A 22343-nucleotide genomic window follows, 5' to 3' on the forward strand; every position below is an offset into this window, starting at 1 on the left:
CCTTCAACCTTCAAGAATTCCTCCATAAATGTAGAGATTGGGTAACCAACTCCACTAGCCCAATGAAGGCCTCTAAATAAGCCTCCAACTCAACCACCCAAAAGGAGCAATAACTATCTCCACCTACTAACAAATCTAGAAACTCCTAACTCAACCTACACCATGGTTAAACCCTAAGTGGAGATGAGGTGAGGTAACTCAAGATAACCACGGTCAATTTTCGCACAAAGGCAAAAAGGGACTTTTTGAGTGACCTCAAAAGTCAAAAAAAGGGGCTTAGGGTTGGAAAAGACCCCTAACCCATACCCATACCCTTTGGTTAGAATAATAACATGTTTAAAAGCCTTAGGAAAGAGGTTTAGAGTCAAATAAAATCTAGGAATAAAATAGGTCCATCTAACTACTCTAACTTGCAGATAAGCACTAATTCGGATTAGGGATGACTAAACTTAATTAAGAACCTAATAGAAAACTGACACTAACTTAAACCAACTTGGTCCAAAGGTTAAACAATTAACCCTAAACAGCACACCGAAGCACATAAAAATTTTACAAGTGTCAAGCGACATTGAACGAACATAATTATGAACATTAACGTTTACTGAACAAAGAAGATACATACATATATCTCACAATACAATACGTGAATTATGAACAACAAGGCTTCCAGAATTTAGCACAAAGAGATCAGTTCTGTTCCTTCGTAGGGTTTCTCAGCTCAATATCTGCACACTCATTGCACACATCAGTAGTGCCGTAAAATCACATGTACATAAATGTATACGTATTCAAAAATTCACATAAATTAAAACATACATCAATAAGGGTTTCTTTATCCTACTTAGTTCTTAATCATTTAAAATCTCTTAAATCAAAGTCTCAATCCTACATTTACTGATTTCATCAACATACATATACATGAAACATTAAATGTCAATCATCAAATATATCTGGAAATAACATCACTCAACATGAAATAATAAAATATGTTCTAAGCATCAGATAATGTCTCGAGATCTCGAGTCGTGAATATCAATAATAATAATAATAATGCATCACTATGCTCCGATGGGTCGGGGCGAGGCCTCACACATTTTGGATTGATAACACCCATCCTTCAACAAATAGTAGAGATGTTATCAGGCATAGGATTGCACCTGGTCAATATGAACATCATACAAAACATTGGTTGAACACAACACAACATGAGTTATATGTATCATTTTGTAGTGAACATCCTAATGTAAAAGTTGGGCAAACATTGTTTGAAAAATTGAAGCCATATTTGTGAGGTCAAACAAAGTGTTTGAAATGTGTTGTTTTCATCATCATATTGAGTTTGATCTCCACTATCAAGTATTTTGAAAGTTTGTAGAAGACACATATGGTTTTCATGCTGCTCCTCCTAGTAGGAGAAGTGATTTTATATCATCCATTTTTTGTGAAAACATAGCTGATCTAGCTGGTCAAATAAATTGCATCAAAGGATTATGTGAAACATGTGGTGAATTGGTTCTATTTCCTTTGAAAACTGAAAATATTGATGTAACAAAAATATTGAATTGCAAAAGTTACAAGTATATCAAGAATGAAACAAAGTTGGGGAAAGAAATAAAAAGGTTGGAATATGTTGAAGAGGAGTTTCCTTTTCTAACATTTATGGATAGATTTAAGAAATTGATTTAACCTTATATTCATCATGCATTTTTTGCAAAGTGGCAAACACAACAGTTTCAAACTTTGAGAGATAATTTCCCACTTGGAACAATTGTATCAGTTGTTAATTTTGCAGAGAACTATTCCTTTGTTCATTAGAAAGCAATTCAATTAGATTATTACTTTAATAAGCAAGTCACTATTATGGTACATTTTTGTTATAGACATGCACTATTAGATTTGGATGGTGTTTAGGGTACAATTCAAGCATGAGTAATTATAAAGGAATATCATTTTTTTATAAGTGATGATAAAGAACATGACATTCACTATGTAGAACATTGCTTCAATATGTTCTTTTCTTATTTGAAATAAAGAAACATAAATGTTGATAAACATTATGTTTGGTTTCATGGACATGCCGCATAGTTTAAATCTGGTTTGATGGACGTGCCACACAGTTTAAATCATCTAGACCATTTTATGCATTGTGTAGATATCATCACAATGAGAATATAAAACACATATGGAATTTCTTCGAGAGTGGCCATGGAAAAGGTGAACATGATGGTGCTAGAGCTTGCATCAAATGTGCTTTGCAAAAGTATCAAATGAATTATTAGGGAGTTCATGTAAATGATGCACATGATTTTGTTGAATTGTGTAAGACTCATTTTACATTAGATGAGGTCAAGACATCATCAACCATGAGTCGATAGGTACCATATAGAGTCTTCTAGGAGATAACAGGTATGGATGTGTATGTCTGTTTAACTTTTATGCAATTAAGTTATAAAATTTTATTGTTAAGTTTTATTTTTCAATTTGTTAAAGTTTAAATTTAATTTGTCTATATTTTTAATTTAATTCAAACTTTCAGGTGTTAATAGAAAAAACACGCATGGTTGTAAGAGGATAGAAAAAACATGTTCCTTACATTTAGTCATGAGTACAGATAATTGCAATTGGACATTGAAGACAAGAGAATACTCATGTTTTTGTGACAGTTGCATTGATGAAGACTATGAAGAATGCATCAATCAAACACATGGATATATAGGTGCATGGATTTTGGTACCACTTGATGTTACTAATACATTTGATAAAGATGATGAAAATTTTGATGATATTCCATTTATTTCTGATGATTATAATCATATCTCTAGATTGGTAAAAGTGGGTGAGTATCATAAAAATTAATCTCAACTTGTTACTTAATTATCAATTGATTTCAACTGTGTTATATATATTGTACACATACATTCATGTATACTTGTTATGTAAGAGATGTCTTTGCAGTGATTGTTGAGCCTGGAAATCGTGAAGGTGTCAATTATTATTTATTGCAATGTACTGCAGAGAGGATAGAGTTATATGACCCTAAAGAAAGTGATGGAATGTTGTTCCCCATAGGTAAATTATACATATACATGTATGCACATGTACATATTTAAATAAATATATATATCTAGGTAACTTTATATTTATCAAATTTTAAAATACTTAATTTTGTGGTCTAGGTTCTATTGTGATAGAGGGAACATATTTGAAGCAAGACAAAATAGTCCAACATGGAATACACTTTGTTGATTATCAACCTGACAACAAGGTTTTACAATATAGCCACCTAGTCATTGCTATTGGGCTTTGTTTACATCCAGTCAAACTTAAGCATGTACGCCACAAGTGGAGACTAGATAGTGAGGATCATGAAAAGATATTACATGTTAAAATGTACATCATGGATGATTAGACCTTTGAGATTTATTTTATAATAATCTGAATATCAACTTTGATGAAATGTGTTTTTAATTGTACGATCATAGTCTTAGTTATCATTAGTTTATTTAAAAACTATATAATTTAATAATTTAAATTAATTGTACCATGGATGAATTTAATAATTTAAATTCATTTATCAACTTTTTTTCAAACTAGATTGAATTTCATAAGTGAAAATTAAATTTGTTTTTAAAATTGTAAGATTATAAGTTCATAGTCATCATTTAGGTTAGTTTATTAAAAAACTATATATCTTAATGTTACTTTATTACATCTATGATCATGTACTCTTAAAGTTTAAATAAGTTTAAATTAATATGTTTTTTTAATATTATATTTTGTAAAAGTTTTCTAAAATAATGTATTGGCTTACCTAATTAACATATTTTTATCCACATAAAACTAATATTTATCTTTAGCGGGTTAGTAACTGATAATTTAAGAAATATGTATCTTACCAACTTCTTACTAATTGATAATTGATATACATGTACACACATCTCAAGATCATGTTCTATAGCTATAACACACAAAAAATACACATATACACATCTCAAGAATAGACATCTACAAATCTAATATATATATATATATATCTAGTTTTCAAAATATTTAAATAACTTTAAACAAACTATTTAGAACTCAAGTACCTGAGCACTACTAGGTGCCTCAATAGAATCATCTCTCTCACGTACATGGTGTCCTGAACCAACAGTATGTGTAACCATGTTCTCAGTGACCTATGCCTACATGATTTATTATGAGGTAAAGATAAAATTAAATATCTACATATATATTTGAACTAAATTTTTCAATAAATGAACATATTTTTAAATTTCATATATATTTAAAATTAAAAATAAATTATATATGTACCTAGGTCTCTGGAGGTGGAGGATGATTAGCAGACTCCATTGTATCATCTACTGATGCACTTGAGCCTGAAATTCTGACACCTACTAAAGCACCCTCATCACCATGTCTAACTGCTAGTAAATCTGAGTGAAGTGGACTATGTAACTGGCTGGGTAATGGTGTAGAATCAATGCTGCCAAGTTTGAACAATAGGTCCATGTATGATGAAATACCCAGGCTCGAACTAGTATCAATCTCAGACAGGCCTCACAACTGCTCATCAAAATCATCAAGACCCTCAGCTACGATATGTACATCTCTAACTCGTATGCTTGAGTCATTTGTAGAGTGTCATGAGCCTACTGCTAAATGTTGTGAGCTATGCACAAGTGTATCATCTGTCACTAGTGTGGTGGCCTGTGTCTGTGGAACTATGCTGGGGCTCTAATGCTTTCTAACAACATCCATCACCGAGTGTACTGGAATCCTCTATGTATAAAAAATATAGCTAATAAAGTGCAACATATCCTCCAAAAAATACAGTGCCATATCCATATGTGTCTTCTATCATGAAAGACCACAAATATCACCTGGTAGTGGTAGCCTAGCAGCTTTATATGTATCATTAGAGGATGTGCCTAAAGTGCTACTAGATGCCTCTGAAGATGGTCAACTAGGTGGATGAGGACGTCAACTATGAAGATAATGACCAATAAAATCTAATGTGATACTATCCACCATAGATGCAATGTACCCAATAGTGTCAATTGCTCCCCTCTGGGAAGCAATGAAAAAGTCTCTATCTGTAATAGGTGTGCAGGAGTCATAGGAGGCAGCCTCTATCCAACAAATTGTCTAATATCTACAGGTGGCAGATGATGCGTAGTTTGATACTGGTCACAATCTATGATCTAACCACTCCCCTATTCACAATAATCAAGAATATCCAAGTAGTTGACGTTGAGCCCTATATGAAACTCAGTGTAGAACTTATGTGCAAAATAAAGGGGTATCTGGTCATTATTAGGATAATGACCATGTGTAGCTAAAAATTGTGGATAGATCATACTAGCAATAATAGGGTCTTTGCATCGTGTGACTCTGTAGCCTCTCACCCTACCTTGTGTTCCCTCATACATTAGAAAGAGCTCTCTTTGGATGATGTCTTTGGGGGCTACCCTCTTGATGTCATCAAATGATGCATTTCTTGAAACCTTAGCCCCAAGCTCCCTAGATATGGAAGCTAATATGGCAAGAGTAAATGAATGGTGAGCTCTAAAGCTAGCTATCAAATCCTGTAAACTCCTACATATCATAGTACATATGTCTCTATAAAGACCATCATCAAAGGTCAATATAGAGTGCTACAGTCTAGCAACCTCCTACTTTGAAAATGCAAATAAAGCATCGATATCGATGCATGGATGTGGTGCAACAAGACCTCCAATAGGAGCTGCAGGTGTAGCCTGACCTAGAATAGGAGCCACACTAGGAGCCATAGCAAGACCTACACCACTAGGAGCCACACTAGGAGCCAAAACATGAGTTGCATGATGAGCCCTATGTCAAGGTACATGATGAGTCCCACTAGAAGTTGTAGCATGAGCCCCACCACAAGCAACATGACGAGCTGCAGGAGGAGCCAAATCAGGAACTGCATTAAGCACTACAACAAGAACCACATCAACCTGTGCCGTAGTAGGAGCTGTAGCAGGAACTACATTAGGTGCTACACTAGGAGCTGCATCAAGCTAATCGTGTGAAGCCAGATCTGCAGAAATGTATGAAGAGCTAAACTGCCTACTGTACACAATTTTTTATTTTTAAAATTAAAAATTATACACATGTAATTGAACATACATCACACATTGTATACCTAGATAATCTATAACACATCCAAACCTAGATTAATTTGCATATAAGTATAAGATAACTTTAAAGTTGAGAGTTTTGTTATGGTTAGAGTTATTTTATTGTTCTAGGATTTTATTATACTTTGGGGGGTATTATTAGAGAATTCAATTAAAGGGTAAAAAATTATTTATATTACTCTTAAATGATAATGTTTTGAGGTTTAGGTTTCAAGTCGGGTTACATATATATCATTAAGACAAGGGTCATACTTCATGTATGTACATGTGTTTAAATGTATGTGCATGTATCTCAAATGTAATTTTTAACAATTTAGGATTAGGGTCAACTTGTTTTAATTTTATGTAAGTTAGGCCTCAATTATGTTTTGAAATAGGGTTTTAGTGTAATTAGGCTCAATTTTAGGGTAAGATTTAAGACCTTATGACATTGTTAGGGTTTACATGAGCTTACATAATTTAGCATTAAATTTAGGGGTTAATATTAAGGTCCATGGTTAAGAATTTAGGATAAGGGAACTCAGCATATGAAGTTTATGATTTGGTTCAAGATTATGATTTAGGGTATTTATTATCATTTATAATCTTGGGTTTAGAAATTAAATTTTAAGATCAATGTTAGGGTCAGGGTTTGGATAATGGTTAGGGTTAGGGTTTGGTTAGGTTAGGGTTAGGGTTTGGATGTACATGTATGTTATATTTATACCTAGATATGAAAATTAATCTACATTCTTATATATGTATAATTTAGGATCTCCCCTTAAGACATGTCATTGAATTATATAGTTAATTATATACTTCTAATTATTAAGACATTAAAAATAATAGCATATGTACATTTAAACGTGAATATTGGGAACATATGTATGCACGTATATATCTAATACATGAACATATTTACATGTCCATTTATGATCAAATATACATTTTAATCTACATTCTTATGTACAAGTTAGGATCTCCCCTTAAGACATGTGTCATTAAATATAGTTAATTACACTTAGTTATAAGATAACTTAAGATCAATAGTTAACATATATACAAATTATACATATAAAAATGTGAATTTATTAAAAACATGTACATACATATACTTTTAACCATGAACAAATATACGTGTACATCTATGTTTAAAATAAAAAATTATACATTCTAATCTATATTGTTACATGTATAATTTAGGATCTGGACCCTTAAGATATGTCATTTAATTAAACTTCTAAGATTAAGACATTAAGATGAATTTGACATATATAAATAAACATGAATATCAAAAACATACATGTCTACATTTAACATTAACATATATACATATATATCTATGAAATAAAATATGTATATTTTAATCTGCATTCTTATGTATAATTTAGGATCTCCCCTTAAGATGTATGCCATTAAATATAATTAAAATTACACAATTTAGATTAAGGTGCATAAAGATGAATAACATACACATAAACATGAATAAAGTATTTAGATGAATAACATACACATAAACATGAATAAAGCATTCAGATGAATAACATGTACAAATACATGAATAAAACATATATACGTAAACATAAAAGATTAAGATGTATTAAAATATCAATAACATACATACATTAACATTAATAAATTTATATGAATATTGAAAATATTTTTCTAAATTTTATTTTTAAAATATCTTTCTAATGTTTTGTAATTTTCAAGACTAATGTTTTTAAAAATATTTTCTAATGCTTTTTCTAATATTTTGTAATGTTTAAATCCTAATTTATTTTCTCATAGTTTTCAGATATAAAATTCTAAATTATTATTTTTTAAATATATTTTCTAATATTTTTCTAATATTTAAATGTAATTTTTTTCTAATATTTTTCTAAATTTATTTCCTAATTATACATTATATTATTATAAATTTCTAATATTTTAAAAATATTTTTCTAATATTTTTTCTAATGTTTTTCTAAATTTGTTTTCTAAATTTTATATTATTATAAATTTTCTAATGTTTTTCTAATGTTTTTTCTAATTTTTTTAAAAATTTGTTTTCTAAAATTTATATTATTATAAATTTTTTAATATTTTTCCTAATGTTTTCTAAAATTATTTTCTAATTTTTTTAATATAATATTTTTATGTTTTCGAAATTAATATAAATAAATAATAAAAATATTAAATTAACATTTAAATATGCTTTCAAAACATTAAAAATGTAAAAAAAAATTCAAATATGCTTTGAAAACATTAAAAAAAACTTTGAAAACATTTAAAATTACTTTTAAAACGTTAAAAATATTAAAATAATAACATTAATACATACTTGAAGATGAGAATCGGAAGGAAAGTGACAGGATGACGTTGACAATGCTGATAAGAAACAGGTGTTCGCTCCAACCCTCAAAATGAACAGTGACATCATGAAAATGAGCCAAAAAGGGTTTAAGAAGCATTTTTAATCATAAGAAATCGACGCAGTGTATGTTCAGGTGAACATATTACCTATGCATGTTCGCACAAACATGCCATATTATGCCCTAGCATGTTTGCCCGAACATGTGTGGGCAATATGTTCGCCTGAACATGTCACTGATGTTCATACGAACATGTCAAAACTAAAATTTGCACTTGTCCTAGCTTTTTTCAATTTTGTTCGTCCCACTAAAGTGGAACCCATTATTGTGGGTTCACCCAGAGTTCATAAATTCATAGAACCTTTGAGCATGGTGAACCCAGTGAAACAAATCCAAAATCTATAAGGAACCTGTACTTGCTATATAGGTTAGAAGGAATCATACACTTGAACAAATAATTGGATATTAAACAAGAGGCATAATAACAAGGAACAAACTAAAAGGTACATGTTTTTTTAATGAATTTAAACCTAGAACTATAAAAGATGCTTTGAATAATGAAAGTTGGATAGAGGCAATGAATGAAGAAATTGAGTAGATTGAAAAGAATAAAACTTGGACTCTTGTTTGTAGACCTAAGGACAATAATGTAATTAGGCTCTTGTTCATAGACCTAAGGATAGTAATGAATGAAAATGATGAAGTATCAAGGAGTAAGGAAAGGCTAGTATATAAAGGATATGCTCAAGGGGTAAGAGCAAGAAGTTGGGTCTCACTTTTGGGCAAAAAGTGGAAGTGTTTTTCCTATTTTTAAAATTTATTGTCAATTAATGTCAAAATTTGATGCATTTAGAGATTGGATATTAAAAAAAACTTTAGAAATAAACATTGTAGTGTTTAGAATCTACTTTTTAAATATATAATTTATTTGTGTACCCATATGATAGATTTTGTTTTTGGTATGGATCTTAAAAAACCACTTTTTCAAAATGTCTATTTTAGGACCATGCCACACTCATGTACGAACACCATAACTTGACACAAATAAATGATTTTTTGTAAATCTTTTTAAACAAAGTTACCTAACACACGAAAGATTGATGGCAATATTTTTTCGTAATTTTTCATTAAATAATTTTTTATTAATAATTTTTAATTGGCTATAAGGGTAAATTTTAAAACTTCTTGTGTACACACACCATAATTTGATCAAAATTTTACATTTTTACACACACACACACACACACACACACACAACTTCAAAGTAATTAAATGTAGATTGATGACATATAAATTAATTTAAGAAAGATCATAAATTTAAAAAGTTATTAAAGTTTTAGTGAACCTCACTATTTTATATTTAGGTACCACCTTTGATTTAAAAATAATACAAAAATAGTAAATAAAATCATAATACTGTAAAATTTATATTTCTAAAATCAGGACAATGAGAGCTCTAATGGGTTTTTATTTTGTAAATAAAATTGATTGAGAAGACCCTCTAAAAATTATGGCAAAGCATGAATTTGTCAGTTCAATAACTAAACCAAATCTTGAGAGGTCAAGGCATAGGCTTGGTCTTACTAGGCCCATCTCGAATTAAAATCCAATGCAGGAAAAAATAATCTTGCCCTATGTTGTAAGAAACATACACCCATTATTTGAAATTCAAAAAATTGGTGCCCATTTTGAAAAATTAAAAGTGGCATTTAAAATACACCCCCACCACACCGCCCCCCGAAAAAATAAATTAAATAAAATTTAGAAATGGGTACTTGAATTTTGAAAAATGGGTACCCATTTCTAAAAAATTCAAATTTTTATTTTTTTTAAATTTGAAAGATTAAAAGTAGCATTAAAAATCCCCCAATTTTTAAAAAAAAAATTAAATTTTTTAGAAATGGGTACCCATTTTTTAAAAGTAAAAAAATCAGGGACCTATTTTTTAGTTTTAAAAAATGGATACCCATTTCTAAAAAATTCAAATTTTTTATTTTTTTCAAAAACATTTACCCATTTTTTGAAATAAAAAATAGGCACTAGATTTTTTTTAAAATGGGTGCCCATTTTTTAAATTTAGGATTGGGTACTCGAGCCTAATATGGGTGCCCATTTTTAGAAAATAGGTACCTATTTATGAAGAGGTCTCATTCCGTGGAATTAACTTTCACAGAATTGTGACCCACCTTTGTGCATTCACCCAAGTATTAAGACACTTTAATCTAGAAATGTCACCTTGTTAGAGGATTTGCAAAATTACTATTAAGTCAACTCTATTAAGAGATTTCTTCATTGCTACAATTGTAAGAAAGTAACAATGATTGACCTGATTGATGAAGCAATGGATTTGCATACTCAAATCAGTATTTTTGTTTATGCTCTGGATCCTCCCTAATCAGAATATTCTCTACAACTCCTTGGATGTTCTACCTTTAATTAGATATCCTTTTTAATTCACATCTTATTATCTTATTTTAAAAACAATATTCTTCAATCCATAACTTGACCTTTCCTAGATATAAAACCCCATGTCAAGTCAACTTGAATAGCATTTCAAATTTTTTTTTAACATTGACTAGGTCAGCTTGCATTAATTACTTAACTGATAAAAGTGTTTTGTTGTCACTCAACTGACACTAAAACTGAATCACTTAGTTAACACTAAGTTCCTTTGGTAATCAACCTAACTTGGTTTATACTAAACTCCTTTAGTAACCAACCTAACTTAGTTTATACTGAACTCCTTCATTGGCCGACCTAACTCGATTTATATTGGTTCTCTAAACTTGGTTCCTTCTAAAATTTTCTCAACTAATACTGGAGTCTTCTTTAGTGCTAAACTAAGCTTGGTTACTACTAGTTGTGCTCGGTTAGAGTGTGACATTTGTGTAACATCAATGACAACATACAATTGAGTAATTGTTTTAAAAAATCTCCCTCTTTGGCATTGATGGCAACACAACATGTCATTATGAAAAGAAATTTTTGGATCAAATATTGTTAGTTTGATTATGATTCTTCATCCATGATAACTCCCTCTAAGATTCTCCCTCTTACATCTTATCTTTAGACTTTGTTTGATCAAATTCTCCCTCTTTCTTATATACAAATCTCTTCCTCTGATTCTTCTGATATGAGAATGACATGTTTTAATCTCTCCCTCTTTGAATGAATTTTTAATGTACCTATTGTACTAATTCATATGCAATGTGCTTTGAGATTATTGCATCAACTTGATAGATCTTCAATATAGTTTGGTTGATGCATCACTAATATGTACTCTATGAGCATTAGATAGGGGAATAACCGTTAGCTTATCCCTAAGATATAAAAATGCATCCTTAGGTAATGACTTAGTGAATATGTTAGCAACTTGCTCCTTTATGTTCACATATTCTAATCTGACCTCTTTCTCTTGAACTAATTTTCAAAGAAAATGATACTTGATTGTAATGTGTTTTGTCTTGGTGTGCATCACTGGATTCCTGGATATGTTAATTTCACTTGTGTTATTAGAATAGATAAAAACTAGGTCCTTGATTTCTTCCTCCATCATTGACAATAGTTGTTTGAACTGGATTATGTTGGAACAATTAATTGCAGTAGCAACATATTCTACCTCTATTGTAGACTGAGAGATAGAATTCTTCATTTTGCTTGTCCATGATACTAACCTCTTTCCAATAAATAATGCTCCTCCACTTGTGTTTTTCCTATAATCAATGCTTTCAGCCCAATTAGTATCAATAAAGGATTTCAACTCAAGCTTTCCTCATTTCTTGTATCATTGACCATAGTCTTGAGTTCCTTTTAAATATCTCATTATTCTTTTGATTGTCATCATATGATTTTCTCTAAGATTTGTAGAAAATATTGCAACTATACCAATTGCTAATGTGCAATATCAGGCCTTGTGTGCACCACATACTGAAGTTTCCCAATCATGGATCTATAGGTAGACTAATTTACCCCTTTTGAATCATCATTCTTGGATAGATTTGTTATAGTAGACATATGTGTTCCAATTGGTTTGGAATCTTCCATTCCAGAAGTCTTCAATATCTCCTTGATGTATTTTGATTGAGTAATGAAGATACCAACCTTTATTTGATGAACTTGTAAACCAACAAAGAATTGTATCTCTCCAAACATTGACATTTTAAATTGTTTACTCATTTCTTCAGAGAATGATTTGCATAAGTCATCATAACCTATTAATAATACATCATCCACAAATATTTCTACTAACAATATTTTGTTTTGTTGTCCTTATTTAATATACAAAACACTATTATCATTTTTTCTTTGAAAGCAAATCCTTACTAGATATCCATGTAGCCTTTCATAGCATGCTCTAGGAGTATTTTTCAAACCATATAAAGCTTTGTGTAATTTGCAAACCATGTCTCTTTTATTTGGATCAATGAAACCTCTAGGTTGGTCAATGTAGACTTCTTCCTCTAAAATTCCATTCAAGAAATATGATTTCCCATCCATTTGATATACTTTGAATCCTTTATGTGCATCATATGCAAGTAGTGTTTTGAATCCTTCAAGTCTACCAAAAAAACAAAATTTTTCTTCATAGTTTATTACTTCTTCTCAAAACTTGGTTTGAGTTATGATTTTGGTAGTTAGGTCCTAGTAAAGCCTAGAAATACAAAAGTTGTTCAAAAAGGGAAAAATATGGAAAAATTCCTTAAAGATAGAAAGAAGTGTTTAGAAAGGGTCTTTAGGTATTCTAGAAACATATTGGAGTGGTTGAAACCAAACTAGACAAGTTTGGAGGGCTCAAATGCCAAATTGCTAAAAATTGTCAAAGTTGCTCATTGACAATTTTGTATTTACACAAAGTTGCAATGACAATTTTTTTGGCACTTTGTCTTAGGAGGCACAAGGGGAACCTAGAATTTTACCTAAAGGTCTTGGTAGGTATGGAAGGTTATTTAAACACAAGACAACTCACTAGGAGGGGTTGGTTATGCTATTGTATCGACAATTGATGAAATGAAGAGTTGCTGCTAATACAAAAATGTTTTTAGGGAGTAGCAATTGAAGTTCTTAATTTTTTTTATTACTATTTTTCTTGGATTAGATTTTTTTAATATGTAGTTACTTTGAAAAATCTTGATTTGGTCATTTGCATTCATTTTAGCAAGTTTTCAGAAAAAATTAGTTTCACTATTCCTACTGGGTGGTTTTGGCAAGGTTGCAAAAAAAAGGCTAAAACTTGAGTTCCCAAAGTTGAAATCCTATGACCTTGGGAATCAAGTAAAAGTATATGTACATTATGTAAATATTAAGTTTTGAGGTTGAGAGAGACTACAAGCCTTAAACAAGCTAGTAGAATCTTGGCAAGGCATATATATGTGTGTAAGATAGGTATGAATGGAGAATAGGGTTGGTGGATGCCAATCAAGGTTGATAAATTAGGGAGGAGAGTAACTATCTTCCTTAAAATAGAGGAGGAAATCTAGATTATATTTTGAATTTCATTATAAGTGAAATTATTTTCATTTCCCCATGAACCCTAAAAAATAGGGTTTTTTGGAATAGCACCATATTAACACTTTGAATACTTAAGACCTAGAATCCTTGAGACTAGGTCAACATGGAACAATGTCTAATATAAATCCATAGGTATTGTTAAAATATTTCCAAGTTATTGAAGAATATTTTTTTCTGGGAGGTCTATTAGGGGCTCATAGGGATACATAGAAAAGAAGAGAAAGAATGGGTTTTGGGAGTGTGAAACCTAACGAGATGGTGCAAAATGACTTGAAATGTATTAGGAATCTCATGAGAGATGAATAAGCTTATTTTCCCCTATTGGATGCATTTGGTGAGGTTTTAGCTTGATGAGCCAAAAGGTGCATAGTTGTTGTTTTGGAGTTAGAGGAGCACAATTTGAATTGATAGGAGAGTTTCTTGGTTGAAAGAGGATTAGGAGAGAATCCTCTAGGTTAGGGTTAGAGAAGAGACCCTAGGAAGGCTAAGAAATAGCCTTGGTAGAGAATAAAGGTGAGTTAGAAGCTCCTCATCAAAGTGGTATCAGAGCCAATATTGATCCTTGTGGTGGTATGCTATATCCTACCAAATCAAGTGGGTCTAAGAAGATGGTGACCAATGTAGAATTGTCTAAAGAGGTAGATGAGAAAAAGATAATCATGGATGAGAAAACTAGGCTTCTAGATGAGGCTATATAGAAGAGATGAAGGAACTTTGTAAAGGAAACTCTAGCAAAGGAAGATGAAGACACCAAAACTAGTAAAGGAAAGAAGAAGGTAGACATGGAAGATGAAGTCCCTAAACTTGATCCTCCACTTGGTGCGCAAGAACCATGCATCAAGGTCCTCAAAGCATTAGGAGGAAAGAGTCTTGAGAATATCTCAATGTTTTATGGGAAAATGGAGGCAGAAGTGGTCCTAGAATGGATTGAAAGCATTGATAATAATTTTGTATGTGAAGGGGTAACAAAGGCTCAAAAATTAATGGTAGAAAAGTCTAGATTGAAAGGGAAGACACTAACTTGGTGGAAGTTTGTGCAAGAGGAAATAGAGAGTGAAGGAAAGAAACTAATAGCCAACTAGAAGGCTATGCCAGAAAAGATAAAGGAGAGTTATTTCCCAAAGGACTATGAGATCCAACTTCAAAAACAAAGACAAAATCTTAAGCAAAAGGATCTTGATGTGGCTTCTTACACCAAAGAGTTCCAAAAGCTAGCTCTGAGGTCAAGGGTAGAAGAGGTAGAAAACATCAGGGAAGCAAGATACCTAAATGGCCTTAAGTGGTCCATACAAGATGCAATAAGTTTTTTTAGACTCACTACTTTACATAGTTGTTTCCAAATGGTCATAAAGGTGGAAGACAAGTTGAGAAAGAATAATTATACACAGTCTAAAGGTAGAGGCCCAGGAAACTATTGTAGAGAAAACCTAAGGGGTGGTTCTAGTGGAAGGGCCAATAATCAAATGAGTTATGGAGAGTCCAAATGGAATGAGAAGACTAGTGAAACTAGTCAAAGGGGAGGCAACAATAGGGGAAGAGGTACTAATAATGGTGGCAGAGGAAGATATTGGAATAACAGTACTGGATCACATTTTAGTAACATGAAGTGTTACTAGTGTAGGAAGCTAGGGCATCCTACCTATAGGTGTCTAGAGAAGGTATCAATGTCATATGGTGAGAATAAAATTTCTTATGTGCAAGAGGGTGATAGTCAAAAGTCAAGTGAGGTGGACCATGAACTAGAAAAGGGTAAGAGTCCAATGTTGAGGAGAGTCCTAGTCAAAGAAACAGTGATGGAGGAAACTAAGAAAAGGAGGGCACATTTTAGTACTACATGTAAGGTACTTGGAAAGGTGTGCAAGGTAATCATAGACTCAGGGTCCATTGATAATGTAATATCAGAGAAGGCAATACAAAAACTTGGATTAATAAAGATTCCACATGTATGTCCTTATAGAGTGACATGGTTAAATAAAGGATGTAACATCTTGGTGAATGATCAAGTATGGGTGGACATCATCATTGGAAAGTACCAAGATAAGATCTTATGTGATGTACTTCCAAGGGATTCTTTCCATCTACTACTAAGAAGGCCTTAGCAGTATGATAGGGAGGTTGTGCACCATGGTAAGGAAAAAAAATGTTCCTTCAAGAAAGATGGAGTCACCTATATGATATGGTCCTTATTAGAGGAAGAAAAAGTGGAAAAGGCTACTACTAGTACAATGTTGATGAGTGGGAAAGAGTTCCTCAAAGACCTAAAAGAAGGTGAAGAAGTAGGGTATGCTATCATGGTGAAGCCAAAAGAGGAGGAGCCATTAATACAAACTTGTATACTTTCAAAACTACAAGAACTAATAGATCAATTCAAGGACATCATATGTGATGGAGCACCATTGATATTACCCCTAGAGAGAGCCATAAGCCATCAAATTGACTTCATACTAGGTGCATCTTTACCAAATAAGGTTTCATAAAAGATGACACCAAAGAAGAATAAGGATATAGAAAGGCAAGTCCAAGAATTACTTGACCACTGGCTAATTTGGAAGAGCATTATTCCATGTGTAGTCCTAGTTATCCTAGCCCCTAAAAATGGAGGCAAGTGGAGAATGTATAAATACTCTCAAGAAATCAATAGAATTAAAATCAGATATAAATTCTCTATTCCTAGGATAGAGGATATAATGGACTATCTTGATGGAGCTAGATACTTTTCTTAGATTGATTTAAAAAGTGGCTATTACCAAATAAGGATGAAGGAGGGTGATGAGTGGAAATATATATTTAAAACTAGTGAGGATCTCTATGAGTGGTTAATAATGCCATTTGGTCTTACGAATGCACCAAGCACCTTCATGAGGTTTATGAATGAAGTCTTAAAGGACTATATAGGGATGTTTCTAGTTGTGTTCCTAGATGATATCTTTATCTCTAGTAAGACAAAAGAGGAGCACACGAAGCATTTAGAAATGGTGTTGAGGAGATTCCAAGAGGAGAACTTAACAGTGAACCTTGAGAAGAGTGAATTCATGAATGATGATCTAGTGTACTTGGGCTTTTTAGTTTCCCAAGGAAGTCTAAAAATGGATAAGAGTAAGGTAGAGGAAATATTGAGTGGGCCTAATCCTAGATCTACTACTAAGTTAAGAAGTTTCCATGGTCTAGCATAATTCTATAGGAGGTTTGTGAGGAATTTTATTAAAATTTGTGCACTTATGAATGATACCATTAAGGGAGGCATGAAAAAAACATTCACATGGACCATGTGGCTAATACCAAATAAGGATGAAGGAGGGTGATGAGTGGAAATATGCATTTAAACTACTAAGGTTCTCTATGAGTGGTTCTTAATGCCATTTGGTCTTACCAATGCACCAATCACCTTCATGAGGGTTATGAATGAAGTCTTAAAGGACTATATAGGGGTGTTTATAGTTGTATACCTAGATGATATCCTCATCTCTAGTAAGAAAAAAGAGGAGCACATGAAGCATTTAGAAATGGTGTCGAGGAGACTCAAAGAGGAGAACTTAATAGTGAACCTTGAGATGAGTAAATTCATGAAAGAAGAGCTGGTGTACTTGGGCTTTGTAGTTTCCCAAGGAAGTTTGAAAATGGATAAGAGTAAGGTTGAAAAACTCTTGAGTGGGCCTAATCCTAGATCTACTATTTAGGTAAGAAGTTTCCATGGTCTAGCACAATTCTATAGGAGGTTTGTGAGGAATTTTAGTAAAATTTGTGCACTTATCAATGATACCATTAAGGGAGGCATGAAAAAAAAGTTTACATGGACCAAGGCTAGATATGAGAGTTTTGAAAGGCTAAAGAAGTAGGTGTAAACTCAACCTATATTGGTCTTGCCAAGTTTTGATAAACTATTTGTTGTAGAGTTTGATGTTAGTAACATATCAGTTGGAGTAGTATTAAGTCAAGAGGGGAGGCCTATGGCATTTTTTAGTGAAAGACTTAATGAGGGCATGACAAGGTATTGAACCTATTCCTTGGAGCTATATTCCTCAGTCCAATCCCTTAAGAGATGGAGCCATTACTTATTACCCAAGGAGTTTGCTATCTTTAGTAAGAACCAAGGATTAAATTTCCTAAACTCATAGGAGAAGCTTAGTCTTAGACACATAAAATAGATGAAATTTTTGTAGTCTTGCACTTTTACCATCAAACACAAGAAGGGTACAAACAAAAAGGTGACAGATGCTTTGTACATAAGACTAGTAACTATTAAAGAGGTCAAGTTACAAAGTATTGGACTTGAAGGATTCAATGATTTGCATGATGGAAATAATAATTTTCTAAAGGCATACAAGGTATGTACTAACTTTGAAAATCATTTTCATAGTTGATTTTCTAAATATACATTGCAAAATGGATTTTTGTTTAAGGTTTAGCAATTGTGCATTCCAAGGAGATCCATGAAGGAGAACCTAATTCAAGAAAAGCACAATAGAAGCATGTGTGGGCATTTTGGCCTTAACAAGACCCTAGATCTAGTGGAAAGGTTCTACTATTAGCCTAAGATGTAAAGAGATGTGAAAAGATATGTAGAACAATATGGCATATGTCCAAAGGAAAAAGACACCTCATCTAATGCAAGACTTTACTAGTCACTAACCATTCCTAATAGGCCTTGGGAGTGCATAAGCATGGATTTCATAGTGGGTTTACTTAGGAAAAATATAGGGTTAGATAGTTTGTTTGTGGTAGTTGATAGGTTCATTAAGATGATCCATTTAATACCCTAAAAAATAAGACATGATTCTATCAATATAGCTAACCTATTCTTCAAGGAGGTGGTTAAAATTCATGGGCTATCAATGAGTATTGTGACTAATAGAGATGCTAAATTTATGGGGCATTCTTAGAAGACCATATGGAAGAGATTAGGTATAAACTTGGCTCATGGAGCTGCCTACTATCCCCAAATAGATGGGAAGATAGAGGTCATTAATATGGTCCTAGGAAACCTATTAGGATGTCTTGCTAAAGAATATGAGTAGAGTTGGGATCAAGTCACCCCTTAGGTAGACTTGGCCAATAATGATAGCGAGAATAGAAAAACTAGATTAAGTCCTTTTCAAATAGTGTATGGGTCACATCCAAGGGGAATAATTGAATTGAGAGAACTACCAACACATGCCACCATGAGTGGACATGTAGATGATTTTTTCTATCCATGAAGGAGATACATGATTTGGTCAAGAAGACATTGATGGAGGAAAATTAAAGGTTGAAGGAAAAGCAAGATGGAAGGAGGAGAGAACTACAACTCCAAGTAGGAGACTTGGTCATGGTCTATTTGAAAAAATCTAGACTATAGAAGGGAATCCCAATAAAATTGCAAATGAAGAGGATTGGGCCATGCAAGGTGCCAGAGAATTATGGTCCTAATGCCTACAAAATTGACTTACCAAAAGACATGTTCATCTCTCCCATCTTCAATGTTAAAAATTTGATTCCTTAAAAGGGTCCAAATATTGATGAAATGTAGTATCAGACAATTCTAAACAAATACATATCAAACTTACACATACCTAAAAGGAAGCAACCACAAGTGGAGAAGATACTAGACTCTAGGGTGAAGAAGAGTACAAGGAACAAAGATTAAAAAGATCTAGTAAAATGGAAAGATACCCCTAAATTTGAGGAAAATTGGATTATGGAGAGTGACTTCAAGAAGCATGGCATCATCAAGGAGTTCCTCTCACCACTGGTACCTTAGTCTTCTTCTTGTTAGAGGAGTATAGTACAGGAGCACCTTGGGGAAGAGAAAATCCCTAAATAAATTTTGGCTTGTAAATGGTCTAGTAAACCATTTGATGAATAAGGAATAATTCTAAAGTCCCATGGTGTCTTTAGGAGGTGTGAATAGTTAGAAACTAGGTTTGAGTTATGATTTTGGTAGTTAGGTCCTAGTAAAGCTTGGAAATGAAAAAGTTGCTCAAAAAGGGAAAAATATGGAAAAATGAATTGAAGGGAGAAAAGAGTACTTATAAAGGGTCTTTGGGTTTTCTAGGACCATATTGAAGGAGTTGAAACCAAACTAGAAAAGTTTGGAGAGCTCAAATGCCAAATTGCAAAAAAAATTGTCAAAGTTGCTCATTGACAATTTTGCAGTTTTTGCAAAGTTGCAATGACAATTTTTTTGGCACATTGGTGTAGGATGCATAATGAGAACCTAGAATTCAACCTAAAGGTTTGGGTATTTAGGGAAGGTTATTTAAACATGAGACAACTCATTGGAAGGGGTTGGTTATACTATTGTATGGACCATCGATGGAATGAAGAGTTGCAACTAACAAGAAAATATTTGTTTTGGAGTAGTGCTTGCATTTCTTGATTATTTTTCTTACTATTTTTCATGGATTATATTATTTTTGACATATATTTACTCTAAAAAATCTTTATTTTTTCATTTGCATTGATTTAGCAAGTTTTCAAATTATTTAGTTTCACTATTCCTACTGGTTGGTTTTAGCAAGGTTGCACAAAAATGGCTAAAACTTGAGTTCCCATAGTTGAAATCCTATGGCCATAGGGAATCATGTAAAAACCTATGTACATTATGTAAATATTAAGTTTGGAGGCTGGGAGAGACTATTTTATATTTTTGAAAGAAAGCCCTAGGCAAGCTAGTAGAAGCTTGACAAGGCACAAATATGCTTGTTAAGAGAGGTATGAATGGAGAAATGGATTGGTGTGTGTCAATCAAGGTTGAGAAATTATGGAGGAGAGTAACTAGTGTCCTTACACTACAGGAGGAAGTTTGGAGTATAGTTTTAATTTCCTTATGAGTGAAGTTGCTGACATTGCCCTAAAAACCTTTAAAAATAACATATTTTGGAATAACACAATACAAATACTTTGAAGACTTAAGACCTAGAAAATCCTTGAGACTAGGTCAATATGGAAAAATTCCCAATATAAATCCACATCTCTTGTTAAGAGACTTTTCAAGTTATTTAATGACATGAAAAAGAGGCAAGTTGCTACAAAATATAGTATTGAATGGTCTAGCAAGTGTGTGGGGGAATTATATTCAACTCATAAAGATATTTTAAATGGTCTATAAATTTTCTATAGCATGATAGTTAATACATAAAAATGTTTCATCCACAAGGTAACTCCATGTAACAAAAGAGGAACAAAAAATGACCCAAGCATAAGGATGTGTATGTTCTTAAGGGATTAAAAAAAAGATCAGACTTCTAAGACTATCAATAGTTCAAAGAAGGATAAAAAATAATTATTAAACCTTTTGGCATGTTATTAATACAAGGAGAGATCAAAAGAAAGGACTTTTCCTCCAACACTATTATAAATCCAAAAAGGGACACAAAAAGAGAAACAAGGATCAAACACATCAAACTATTAATAGTCTAATAGAGGGATCCGAGAAATTTAAAAAAGTGTAACCATCAAAGTGCATGTGTGCACAACTAAACAGTGTGCATTCTTGTACATTAAAGAAATTGCATGCCTTAATAGGAGAAATAGCTTTAAGTAAATCATACATACATCCACTAAAAAAATCCACTATGAAATTCCCCAAGGGAGAACACTTCAAGCAAAATAAACATGTGACAAAAAGAGAGAGCATAAAAGGGATCTACATTCTTTGGGGTCAATATTATCATGTGATAATGTGTAATATTATATCAAGTATGAAATGGTATCATTATTCAAAATAAGTAAAACTAAAATACAATGGAGGAAAATCATATAAGAGATATGAAGATGAGTCTATTTTGGGTCAGCAACATGGAGACTAAAGAGAGTTAGTACGATCATGTTGCTATTGGAAATATTAATTCAAAAAAAAATACCAAGAGAGGGGGGTGAATCAAGATTTATAAAACTTTTCACCGATAAAAGAATGAGCTTTATTCACACCTAATCCATCTCATATCTTAGATCCCATACCACATAATAATAAACATGAAATTCTGAAATGAAATCTATCCAAGCATAACATTCATGAAAACATAAAATCATAACAAAATGATTTTGGTAACCCAGAAACACTTCAAGTTAAAGGTGAAATTGGGGTGGGGATGAAACCCACAAATAGTTAGTATTAAAACAACAAGTTGTGCTTGTTAGGGCTGCAATTTGATCACTTTTGATGATATACCCTATGAGGGGTATACTTTGTTTAAAGAGTTTAAGATTGTGAGGTTTTACCTTGGTAAAGGTAAGGAATCTATTAGGATATTTAAATAAGGTCTATTAGAACTACTATCTTAAGAGAAATTTGTTGACTCATTTTTTCAAAATTGATTCAGTACTTGATCAGTTTTCTCTAAAAGCTATTTAAAAA

The sequence above is a fragment of the Cupressus sempervirens genome, chromosome 4 (assembly GCF_028749045.1).
Source record: "Cupressus sempervirens isolate cs-2001-9-10 chromosome 4, ASM2874904v1, whole genome shotgun sequence".
NCBI classification, from domain to species: Eukaryota; Viridiplantae; Streptophyta; class Pinopsida; order Cupressales; family Cupressaceae; genus Cupressus; species Cupressus sempervirens.